Consider the following 13,016-nt stretch of genomic DNA (forward strand, 5'->3'; position numbering starts at 1 on the left):
GCCGTGCGAAGCCTTTGAAAAATTGAGGCTACAATGGGACATTCTGAGGCTATCTGAGAGGGAAATTGTAACAAAGTGGCTGTCAACATTGAAAAAGAAAGAAGTAATCTTCTTCTGCCCCGGACAGTCTTTGGCTTTCTTCTGTTTCGTGCCGCGGGATGACATCTTTAAATGCCCAAGTGTCAACAAAAACAACTCGCGAACTACTTCTGTCAAAAGCTCCTGCGCCGGTGGGTGAAAGGTCATTCAGTCTCGAGAAATCTCGCTCTACAAGTCAGCTGACCTTGTATGTAACCCATGTCAAATCTCGCGAGAGCAGCCGCGACAACTAAACAACATGGCGCCTCAGTCTGGAAAACGCCAATTCGGATTGTTTTTGCACCGTCTGGCGGTGTATCTACTATGATTGGAATATTTTTGGAGTAATTATAACGTATTTGATGATCAGACACATTGTCACGTGGTGTTGCTGGGATGTTTTCACGGAGAAAAGATTGTTTTGAGAAAGATTGCGTGTTGTGCAGTAGTATATAAGCGCATGGCCTAAGTATGACTTGGGGTTCAATCAGCATTTCGGTAAGGGGGCGCACACCGAGAGTAAGAGGGCGCAGCACCCCTGTTGCCCGGTTTAGAAGAAAGCCTGAAGAGCTCATCGTTAAATGGTAGAGCGAGCATTACAATGAACACTCGCTCTCCTAGTTAAGATGCTCTTAGCGTTAAGAGGCTTTTGGGAAACCCACCCCTGATCAAATCACAGAAACAAACCACTAAACTTCAACAAGGACCACAGCTACTTTACTGTAGGCTACAAATTTAAAAAACCATAACATTAAAGACCAAGGCGAGTAAATGTATCCTATAAATTACATGCTGAAATTTTACTCATCACTCAGCTTCAACACATGAGGGAACCCCACACAAAAGGATTTTAATTAGTTTGCCATTAGTTTATTTTCTTACCAAACATGTAATCATAATGGTGCATTTTTTTACCTTTACACTTAAAATTTCATGAGATTATCTGATCAGTCAGCACAAAGATACCGTCTAGCGTGCGTTTGCTTTTCAGTTCCTTTAAATAAAGTCTGCAAGACGAAGCATTCTAAATTAAGTCGTCGCTGCTTAGATCATCTACGTCACAGAGCGTCCACGAACTTCAACAGTGTCACTGGCAGGGCAGCCAAAGTGAATTTTGATGCTTTTGCTGTGTTTGTTCTGAACATACCATTAGGCTAAGAAAAAAAAAAAAATAGGATGCCTAAGATTTTTGCACAGTACTGTACGTAAGGAATAAAACAACGAGGTGTGCTGTTAGAGGAAAAGATATTCAATTAGACACTAACATGGCCTGACAAAGCAGGCTCGCTGTTACCACCGCGAAGTCTTGCTAGGCCACAGCAAATTACTAACACCACACATTTTATGAATTTGTATGCACTTTTGTTTTCAAGTTTAATGTGGTGGAATAATCACAGGAAGAAAAAAATAATCACTTACATTACAGCTTATAAAGAGCCATTCCCTCACTTGCACTTGAAGTTAGTAAACAAAAACAAACCAGCACATTGTTTGAGAAACCACACAATGCAACACTTATAATCCTGAAGACTTACCTGCAGGAGCAGCTTCATCTCTGACTACATTGGCACTGGAGACTCATTCCATAAAAACTTCCTTACAGAAAGTTTCACCATATCATGAAAAACGCATTTTTAAAGTCAGTTTATTATTAGGCTTAGATATTTGGCTTAATTCAAAGAAAGAGAGCAAGAGAAAGAAAAAAAAGACAGAAAAAAGGGAGGGATAAAAATAAAGAAAAAGCAGGGATGAGAAAAAGAACCAGACAATGAAAGAAAAAAAAGACAAAAAGAAAGAAAAAACAAAGAAAGGAGGAATGAGAAAGAACGAACCAAATAAATGAACAGAAAAAAGAAAACACAAAGCAGGGATGAGAAAGAAAGAACCAGACAATGAAAGAAAAAAGAAAAGAAAAACAGACAAAAAAACAAGAAAGAACCAAATAAACAAACAGAAAAAAGAAAGGAGGGATAAAAAGAAACAAGCAGGGATGAGAAAGGAGGGATAAAGAAAAAGGACAAACAAAGAAAGGAGGGATGAGAAAAAGAAGCAAACAGAAAAAAGAAAGAAAGGAGGGACAAAAAAGAAACAAAGCAGAGATAAGAAAGAACATGAAAGAACAGACAAACAAAGAAAGGAGAGATGAGAGAGAGAGAGAGAGAGAGAGAAAGAAAGAAAGCAGGGATGAGAAAGAAAAAGAACCAGAGAAAGAAAGGAGCGATAAAAAAGAAAAACAAAGCAGGGATGAGAAAGAAAGGAGGGGTAAAGAAAGAACAGAAACAAAGAGAAAAAAAGGGATAAAAACAAAGCAGGGATGAGAAAGAAAGAACAGAAACAAAAAGGAGGGATGAGAAAGAAAGAAGCAAACAGAAAAAAAGAAAGGAGGGATAAAAACAAAAGCAGGGATGAGAAAGAACCAAAGAAAGAAAGGAAAAACAAACGAGGGATCAAAAAAGAAACAGGAGGGATAAAAGAAAGGAAGAAAAAAGGAAACAAAAAACAAAAAGGAGGGATGAGAAAGTCCCTTCACTACTATCAGAGCTACTGTCCTAGAAAATTAATCAAATCCTTCTGACCAATCAGAATTGAGAATTTGAAGACGCTCTAATATAAAGGCTTGTAATGCGAAAAGTGCTGTAAATTTTATTTTATTTTTTAAAATTGTCCGAATAGTTGTGAAAAATAACGATAGTTTATATACTGAGGAAAACGATCAGGATTAGCTTTTTCAGTAGCATCATACAGCCATAAACAGAGATGCACCGATTGACCGGCTGCCGATTGGAATCGGCCGATTTTCACGTGATCGGCCATGACCGGCGACCGGCCGGTCAAAATTAAAATATGCCGATTTTCTGCCGATCAAAACTTGTGTATCACATAGAGATGAAAGTGGAGATACTCGTAATTCGCAACTAAAAAGGCTGCAGCTACACTGGCAGCTTGAACATGCTTTCTAGTGCGATTGTGTTGCGCTTGCGCAGAACAGTGTCAGTCCTGAGCGCCTAACGAGCACCGGCGCGCGCCGTTAACAAAAAAAAAAATTCACGATAGTTAATTTTTTTTTTTTTGTGCCAGATATTGGATGTGAAAAGAAGAAAACATTTGTGGTTGTGTGAATTTCCCATTACAGGAATTAATACGTTAGCCTATTACCAAACATCTAGTTAGATTTGTACAAAGAGAGAAAGAAAAAAATGTGTCTTTTTGTTTGTTTTACGACCTTGGTTGCACTTGATTCCATTGGAAATTACTCTACAAATACACATTTGACAAAGATGATAGAATGGCTGTGGTAGAAGTATGACTGGAAATTATTTTTGTATTTTGATACTGAATGAAGAAATGGGTTGTTCTATAAGGCATAAGTTTTCAGATGTAAATAGGCTTATGAAAGTGTGTTCCGTAGCAGTTGGCAAATAATATATGAGGGGGAAGTTGTTTTTGTGCCAGATATTGGATGGGAAAAGAAAAAATGTTTGTGTGAATTTCCTATTACAGGAATTAATATGTTAATACCAAACATGAAGAAAGATTTTACAAAGAACAATGTCTTTTTGTTTGTTTTCAACCTTTGAGGTGTTGAAAATTTATTACTGAAAATCTGGCAGAATGTTCTATTAAAGAAAAGATAAAAAGAAAATAGTCTTTGTGTGTGCTGTGAAGTGGTTTGAAAAAATGAAATCGGAATCGGCCAAAATCGGTATCGGCAGGTCACACTCCATGGAAAATCGGAATCGGCCCAAAAAATTGCAATCGGTGCATCTCTAGCCATAAACAGTAAAAGCTGTCCCTTACCCCAGAGTCGTGAGCTCTGTAGTCCAGCGGCCCTGTGCTCGGCTTCCTCCCTGCACTCGCTCGCACCAATCCACTCACACGGCTTCAGGCGTGCAACCGAACAGCAGCCACACAGCAACACGCGCTCGCCACAAACAAATTCCAGTTTCCAGGATGGTGGAGTGACTGAGGGGACCTTGTTTTGGTGTCTGGATGTCACACGTAATGTTAAACTGGAAGATGGCTGTAGTGGTCAAGAAGGAGAGCTTTTGATCAATGATGGTGGAAGTACAAGATGTAGAACACGAGCTGCGATGCCTGAGCGACTCTCCAGGTCACCGTCAATTCATCTCGTCACAGAGTGCATTCAGGGTGACAAAATCAAGTCCAAATGACATGGAAGAGAAAAAAATATATATAAAAATCCCAGGAGTTTTGGACCAGTCTTTGTATCTGGAAGGCTGTAAAAAGCAGCACGGCGTGCTTGCTTTGAAGCTCAGAAACTCCTTTCACAAACTCATTGTAAGCCGAGGATGCGCACACAGAAAGAGAAGAAAGAGCGTGGGGCTACACCACACAACGCTTTGTTGAAGAAAGTCACGAGCCAAATATGTTCACCTCATTAAAACAGCGAGGGTGTGAGATCAAGGCAAGAACAAAGGGGGCCGATGCGTCACATCACAAAAGCTGTGGGTACCTGGTGCTACGGCGTCATAGGCATTGCTTTCGTTTTCAGCAGCTTGCACTTCGGGCCATATCAGTTGACAGTAGAGTGAAAGTGAAACTTGACATCTTTAGGTGCTGTCACTCGTGCACCAGGATCACGTCAGAGAGCCCGAGTATTTGAAATGAAGTATGAGAAGATCCTTCACAAATCTGTGGATTGTCCAGTTCATCAATTCACAGCACGCTTGAACAGACGACCCCGGAGACTGCAGCTTTTCATCAGGTGCGATGTTACACCGAGTGCGCCAAGCATAAGTGTGTTCACAAGCCACGCGATTATATAAATACAAATGGAGTAAAAGACGAAAAGGGTGCAAAGGTTTAATTGTAGCTCGTACAGGATGCGTGTTGTTCAGAAGATCCAGTAGCCTCCTGCTTCGCTTCGATTCGATTCACTTCACTTCTCCACTCTGCAGATGAACTCTGAAACGAGAAACAGACATCCGTCTGAATGGGCTTGGATCAGAAAGCATGGACCATTGTGCAAAAGTCTTAAGCGCATGCAAAGAAATCTTCGAAAATAAAAAATGTTTGTACATTTTTTTTTTAAAGATGTTTTTTGCACCTTTATTAGACAGGACAGTGTAGAGACAGGAAATGAGCGGGAGAGAGACGGGGAGGGATCGGGAAGTGACCTCGGGCCGGAATCGAACCCAGGTCCCCGGACTTGTGGTATGGCGCCTTATCCACCTGAGCCACGACGCCCCAAATGTTTGTACATTTAAACCCCCCCCCAACCATAATAAGTGAAATAACTCAATATTTGGTGCGAGACGACCCTTTGCTTTTAAAAAAAAGTCTCCAGTACAATGAGTGCAGTTTTATAAAGAAAGGAGCTGGAGGTTTTACAGAGCATCTTACAGAACCAGCCCCAGTTCTTCTGGATACTGTCACACTCGCGTCTTCATTTTGCACCAAAACCCAGCAGCCTTCATTATGTTTTCTTTTCTTTTTAATCTGAAAAGTGCTCCCTTATGTAAAATGCTGCTTTCTTTACTGACATACAAACATCAGTTTTAAAGCACATAATTAAATGTTTGGAAATCTAAAATGGTTTTGTACTGACTCCATAACGTAGAAGTACGGAGTCACCAATTCCTGAATCTGAACACGACTGAGGATCCGTTTCAGAGCCTGAAATGTTGTTTTAGTATGGGATTAGACACGTTTTCCACCCTGAAAATGTAAAATTTTGTGACCAAACACCGTACTTTCGCCCCTATATTACATTAAGCAGACGCTCTTATCCAGAGCGACGTACAGCACACCCAGAGCAGCCTGGAGTGCAGGTGGGGGTGAGGTGCCTTGCTCAAGGGCACTTCAGCCATTCATGCTGGTCCAGGGAATCAAACCGGCGACCTTTTGGTCCTAAAGCTGCTTCTCCAACCATGAGGCCATGGCTTCCCCTAGCCCCATCTTCAAGTGTTTGAGCCCCATGTTTAAATGCGAATAAAGTTGATCAAACACGTATCTATGATTGATCAGTCTAGATTTAAAGTGCATATCACGAGTAAATTCAGGAGCAAGATCAATGCAATTCTCCTATTTTATATTAAACTTTGGTCAAATATCTATAACATTCTGCATTCTCTGCAATTTTTTTTTTACCTTGCGCAATACCAGAAAAATTCAGTTGAAGTCAAGCCATTTGAGGCGAATTGGTCCGCCTCTGAAAAAACTTGGCATTTGGATTTCCTAGGAAACACTGATTTTCGTGACGTCGCGTGCGGGACGCCTCCCTCTGAGGTGGGGTTTACATTAGACCGTATCAGCGGATCATCAGATTAACGTTTTTAAAACGATTAGTGTGCACACAGCAACGCCAATACACGATTCGCATGCACACAGCAACGCCAATACACGGATACGCTCGGCTCCGCAGGCATCCTGCGCTCCAAATCACTCCACCCTGAACAGCGAGTGCCCTCTGGAGGGTGCGCACTCCGGCCCTGTGCAGCTCACAGAGTGCGCGAGTGAAGTGCACGAGCAGTAATTCGGGACTGAGCCGCTGTGTGTGTGATCTCAGTGCATATCGGGCATGTGCGTCACTTACCACTTGCAAGTGGAAGGATGGCAAGCCTAAAGACAATCATAACTACACAATGGGCAGTATTTGCATCAGTATTTGCAGTATTTTCATACTTTTATACTCTTTAATGAAAGGTGATACAAGGCGGAAGTCCGCGCCGTTTTTCAGCAGTCGCGTCACATGACCAACGCCAGCGAATCAGGAAGGTGGATGTCACAGTGACATTGTCCAATGACGACGCCAGCTAGAGCTCAGCACAGCGTATCCGCGTATTCTCAATGTTTACACAGCACCGGACCAGACACGATCTGGATTGAATACGTGGACCCTGGCGGATTCCCGTTTCCCGGCGTTTTAATGTAAACGGACAGTGCATCCGCAAAGAAAACGAGACAGATACGGTCTAATGTAAACTTGGCCTGAATCCTACGTCAGCGCTGGTTTGTTTATGAGAAAACGACCTGGTGGTTTTCTGCAAATTTCTTCAACGTTATCGTGTAATTATTAAAATGGTTAACAGATGTATCGTAGGAGGGTGTAGCAACACCAATCTTGATGGGATTAGTACTCATCGTTTTCCAAAAGACAGGACAATGAGAGAGAAACGGGAGCGCTTGGTCTACACAGGCTGTGCACTGAAACCGTGCAAAGCTCGCGCAGCCTGCTGGCGCTTCCACAGGTAACGTCACGAATCTGGCTCCAGACTCCCTTGGGATTTTTCCAGACGCATTTTGTTATTTTATTTTTTTTCTGCTGTAGACAGATGGCCTTGTGCAAAATTACCCTTCTGGATGAGTGTGTAAAGGGACATACTTTCATATTAAAAAAAACCCCGAAATTGGTCCAGAATATGCACTTGAAAAAAGACAGAGCTTTTCTTTAAAGGAAAGTTTGAATTTGAAGTCTTTGACTGGATTTTTCTCATTTGACTTGTGTCTTCTTTTTTCAGCTGTTTCTGTTAGGGGTCGCCACAGCAGGCAATGTCCCTCCATCTCCTGCCCTCCGTGTCTTTTTCTGTCACACCAACCATCCTTATGTCCTCCTTCACCACATCCATAAATCTCATCTTTGCTCTTCCTCTTTTCCTTCTACCTGGCATCTCCAGCACTCTTTTCCCAACATACCCTGGATCTCTCCTCTGGACGAGTCCAAACCATCTCAAACTCGCCTCTCTTACTTTGCCTCCAAGCCGCCCTACAAGCCCTGTCCCTCTAATATACTCGTTTCTGATCCTGTCCAACTTTGTCTCTCACAATGAGAATCTCAACACCTTCAGCTCAGTGCCACTGTTTCCAAACCATACAACATCGCTACTCTTCTGACTGTCTTGTACACTTTCCCTTTCACTCTTGCTGGCAACCTTCAGTCACAAATCACGCCTGACATCCTCCTCTCCTCCATCCACTTGCTTTTTCACTTCTCTTCCACACTCATTACTTTTTCATTTGACTTATGTAAACTAAAAAGTAGTTAAAGGAACTCCGACTAGCAAGCTGAATCAAATCAAGAGTTATGGCTGTGGGCAATATAACTTCTCATAAACTGATAAAAATTACTGTTATTGGTGTTTTCTGAAGGCAAATTTATGATCAAACCTAGTTCAATTCCATAATGGGGCTAAACCACTGTAAACCAACACAGGGCACCACGGTCACACCTCTGATGTTTCGTACAAGTCGACAAGGACGCTTTCTGATTCTCAACTACTGGCAGAATATCAGGTGAAGCGAGAAACTAGTATGGACCCTTTTCACGTGACGTCACGACAAACGCGGCCGCCATTTTGGACGTGTACTACCAGTAGTTTAGCACAGCCAGCATTGAGGAACGGCAGCAAAGAAAGTGTTTATTTTCAGCAAGACTTCCATCATGCCACTATATTGTTGTGCACCTGGATGTAGTAACCATCAACAAACAAGGCAAGGGTTATCATTTTATCGGATCCCGACGGAGAAGATGGATAGCGGCCATTAACAGATTGGCAGCCCTCGGCATACCGGCGCTTGTGTAGTGACCACTTTGTTGGAGGTAAGACGAATAAAATTAGCCAGAAAAGGCATTACATTGCTGTTAACATTCTGTGGCGGCGAGTGTGTAACCAAATAGGCTAAAATAACCCATTGTAACCTCTTTGTTCTTCTGTAGTAGCTATTGTTGACTAGCTAATGCCAGCAACATCATAGCTGGTATGTTACTGTAGCAATGTTTACGTTCAGTCATTTGGATGACTGTTAAAACCTTTCAGTCTCAAGTTTTTCCTTTACTGTATTTACTAGTTTAGTGTAATTATGATCCGGCAGCTATTTACACCGGATCCAGTGTAAATAGCTGCCGGAGCCAACGTCCGAGAATTAAGCAGCGCGCTCTGGCTTGCTCGCCCTCAAATTAAGCAGCGCGCTCCGGCTTGCTCCCGGAGTGCTCCGGCCGAGGTTCCGGAGCTCGCGCCGGCTTGCTCGCCCTCAAATTAAGCGGCTTGCTCCGGAGCAAGCCGGAGCGCGCTGCTTAATTTGAGGGCGAGCAAGCCGGCGCGAGCTCCGGAACCTCGGCCGGAGCACTCCGGGAGCAAGCCGGAGCGCGCTGCTTAATTTGAGGGCGAGCAAGCCAGAGCGCGCTGCTTAATTCTCGGACGTTGGCTCCGGCAGCTATTTACACTGGATCCGGTGTAAATAGCTGCCGGATCATAATTACACTAAACTAGTAAATCCAGTAAAGCTGGAGCGCGCTCCGGAACCTCGGACGGAGCACTCCTGGAGCAAGCCGGAGCGCGCTCCAGAACCTCGGACGTTGGCGTGTATGTGTATGGCGATGGGTTTTTAACGACATAGGTATACAGATCATGTGGGCCGAAGTCAGGCAAAGACGAGGGCTTCGTGTACTTCCGTACGTCAGTGAACAATCCTGGTGGAAGCAGGTAAACGTCGTTCTCTAAGCCTGCTAACCTCAATTTTTGCAAATACCTCTCCCTCTGCTCGCCCTGTAAATGCCCTACGTCGCTGGATAGTGAAGGTGTTTTCTGTATCTCGCTCCTTTTTCTTTTATGTTTTTCATTTGTCGCCTTCCTCGCATTCAAACTGATTCAAGCCGAAGTCCACTACATGTCCAAAATGGCGGTCGCGTTTACAAAGGTCACGTGACTGAAAAGGGTCTATACATCTTTTTATCTATATATTGTGTAGTCTGCCTGTTCTTGGGAATTTTTTTTTAATCCTATGTTGTACAGTGTGTCTTTTCTTTTCACACGTCTGATAACTTGCTGCTGTAACAATCTCCCAGCTTGGGATCCATAAATAAAGCTGTCCATCTAACCGAGCTGTAGGTCAACAATACCAAGCTTTACATCTCATTCGCCAACAAAGAGATCAACAGAGGGCTCAACGACCTCAAGCAAGTCCTACTACGGATGGCTGCTTGGTGTTGTGAAAACAGCTCGCTGATTAACCCTGACAAGACCAAGTTGTGCGTGTTTGGATCAAGCAAGATGCTCAGTCAGACGCTTATCCCGCCTATTACGTTCCTGGGGAAGAAACTACCCGTCGTTCATTCAGTTAAGCTGTGTTCACATATATACCGGTACGATAGTGGTATAACTGTATCGATACAAAGTATACCGGTACAGTTTAGTGCATCTGTCCACACTACCGAGAAATGTTTGCGGTTTTCTTTCACGGTAGTTGAAATGCGTGTGCGCGCAATGTTTCCGTGGTTACCAAGTAACTTCCTTCTGAGAATATATGGTGGATGAAACAACGCGTGTGTGCTTTTTGTTGTCAATGTACAGTCTGTATTTCTGGTGGTCATTTATTCAGTCGAATCGTATAAAAACGCACGAGGCAGTTGAGAAAGAAACAAAGAAAACGAATCTCCGTTCTTCACTATTTTATTCAGCGAAGACATCGATTGAGGTGTGTGACTCTGCGCACGCACATTATATTTGTATTAATACAGAACCTCTTCATCTGTCCACACTACAGTGAAGCGCTACAGCACCGGTACGAAACCCATACATTTGTGGGTTTCGTACCGATACAGTTATACCGCTACAGTACCGGTATAGTTGCTAGTGTGGACAGGTGTTGCGGTACGAAAGTAGTATCGTATCGGTACAAAATCCCTAGTGTGGACAGGGTATTCGAGACCTAGTCGATAAGAACATATCAGGAATCTAACTGTAGCTCTAATAACGATAAGTAGGATCAGTCCCCTTTTTAACCGACAGACACTCTTTCCAATCATTAATTTTTACGAAGCTTTTTTTTTTTTTTTTAAACTGTTCTGTTGTCTGCTCAGATACCAGCAAATCAAATATCTACATTACAACTATTCCAGAATGTTGCTGCCCGAATTCTATCTGGGCAACGCAAATATGATCAAATAACACCAACTCTCAAGGAACTGAAACTTTTCCTGTGTCCGATTTATTAACCATAAGAGACGTTGAACTTGTTTATAAATACATGAATAATCTTGCCCCTAATTATCTTACTAGCTTGTTCAGGAAACGCGCCAGTATACATCAACATAACACTAGGAACAGGGACAATCTGAATATCCTTAAGCATCATACTGCCAAGGCACAGAACTCATTTCTTTATCGAGGGGTCTCTGTTGCCCCTTTTCCACCAAAGCAGTTCCAGGGCTGGTTCGGGGCCAGTGCTTAGTTTGGAACCGGGTTTTCTGTTTCCACTGACAAAGAACTGGCTCTGGGTCAGAAAAACCGGTTCCAGACTAGCACCAACTCTCTGCTGGGCCAGAGGAAAGAACCGCTTACGTCAGCGGGGGGGCGGAGTTGTTAAGACCAACAACAACAAGACCGCGAAAGATCGCCATTTTTAAGCGACGACAAGCCGCAGTTGTACAAACGCGGTCATCCATTATTATTATTGTTGCTGCTTCTTTCGTGTTGTTTTCGCTTTGATATTCGCGCCAAGGTTTATGCAAACGTAGCGCCGTAACTGACGTATACAGCGACATAACTGACGTGGCTCTGCTTAGCACTGCGAGCTATGGAAAAGCAAACTGGTTCTCAGCTGGCTCGCAAGTTGAACGAGTTGTGAACCAGTACCAGCACTGGCCCCGAACCAGCCCTGGAACTGATTTGGTGGAAAAGGGGTATATCTGGATCTCACTCCCAGAGGCAATTTCCAAGTCTCTATCGGTAGCCATTTTTAAACACAACTTAAAGTTGTATTACTTTGAGAGGTGGCTGCACACTTCATTCTGCTAAGTTTGATGATAACACTGCAAATAGTACTCTTATTAGGTTTTGATGATGATACCTTTCTATATACTTCCAAAGAATATTTAAATAATATCGGCTGGCTTTTTTCGTGGGTTATCAGATATATACCATTCAGCTAGCATGATACTGAACAAATCGAAGACGAGTAGCTGAATGGAATATATCTGACAGACCACGAAAAAAGCCAGTCAATATTATTATTATTATACATTCATTTCTGGTGTTTAACATGTCTGTCTCTTTCAAAATCTTGAAGATTTAATAAAAATAACCTGGCAGACATGTTTGTTCACAAATTGTCACAGTCACTCGCTAGCAGTCAAGTTTTACGTCTCTGACGCATCTCTTTTCCAGCTTTTCAGTGTCCGTTGGTATGTTTTTCTCTTGTAAATATGCGTGAAGAATAATTAAATTTTGGTCGCCTTTTGGATGTTCAACACGTCTTTCTCTTTCCCAGCGAACAAAGAAATGCTTCTGCGCATGCACAGCAGAAAACTCTCATTGAATATTAGCATCAGCTCCGACATGTGATGTCTTGACAACCATGCAATATCGTAAACCATATTAAACATTTGTTCTCCATTGGGTAGAGTGATGTAATATACATAGGATAAGCGATATACTAACGATATTGCATGCTATCGAACCAAATGAATGAAACCTGCTAGAAGGGAATAGAATACGCGTTTTTATTCCATGGGGTAAAAAAAAAAAAAAGTGTCCTGTATGGATAATAATTTCATTTATTTCTATCATTAGAATCATTTATACTTTTATCAGCACTTGTAAATTAGGTGCAAAAAACCCATTTTGGGAACCTAAGAAAGATTACTGTATCTGTCTATCTATCTATCTATTGAGGTGAGAAAGAAAGTGCAGGCAGGGTAGAGCAGTTGGAGAAGGATTTCGGGAGTCATTTGTGATCGGAAAGTCCCAGCAAAAGTGAAAGGAAAGATGCATAAGACAGTAGTGAGACCAGCTGTGATGTACGGATTGGAGACCATACCCTTAACGAAGAGACAGGAGGCAAAGTTGGAGGTAGTGGAGTTGAGGATGTTAAAGGGCATATTCTGGATCAATTTCTTGTTTGTTTGTTTTTTTTATATGAAAGTATGTCCCTTTACACACTCATCCAGAAAGGTAATTTTGCACAAGGCCATCTGTCTA

General features: G+C 42.5%; 1 protein-coding gene across 1 annotated transcript in view; it reads right to left on the reverse strand.

The window, feature by feature from the left end:
• The window catches only part of gpbp1l1 (GC-rich promoter binding protein 1-like 1), a 36,045-nt gene that overhangs the window by 20,935 nt on the left and 2,094 nt on the right, over nucleotides 1-13,016 (reverse strand). The window contains exon 2 of the mRNA XM_060919976.1: nucleotides 3,877-5,004. The gene's annotated coding sequence lies outside the window, so the exon portion shown is untranslated. The remainder of the gene's footprint in view (nucleotides 1-3,876; nucleotides 5,005-13,016) is intronic.

Source organism: Neoarius graeffei, chromosome 4 (assembly GCF_027579695.1).
Source record: "Neoarius graeffei isolate fNeoGra1 chromosome 4, fNeoGra1.pri, whole genome shotgun sequence".
In the NCBI taxonomy this organism is placed as follows: domain Eukaryota; kingdom Metazoa; phylum Chordata; class Actinopteri; order Siluriformes; family Ariidae; genus Neoarius; species Neoarius graeffei.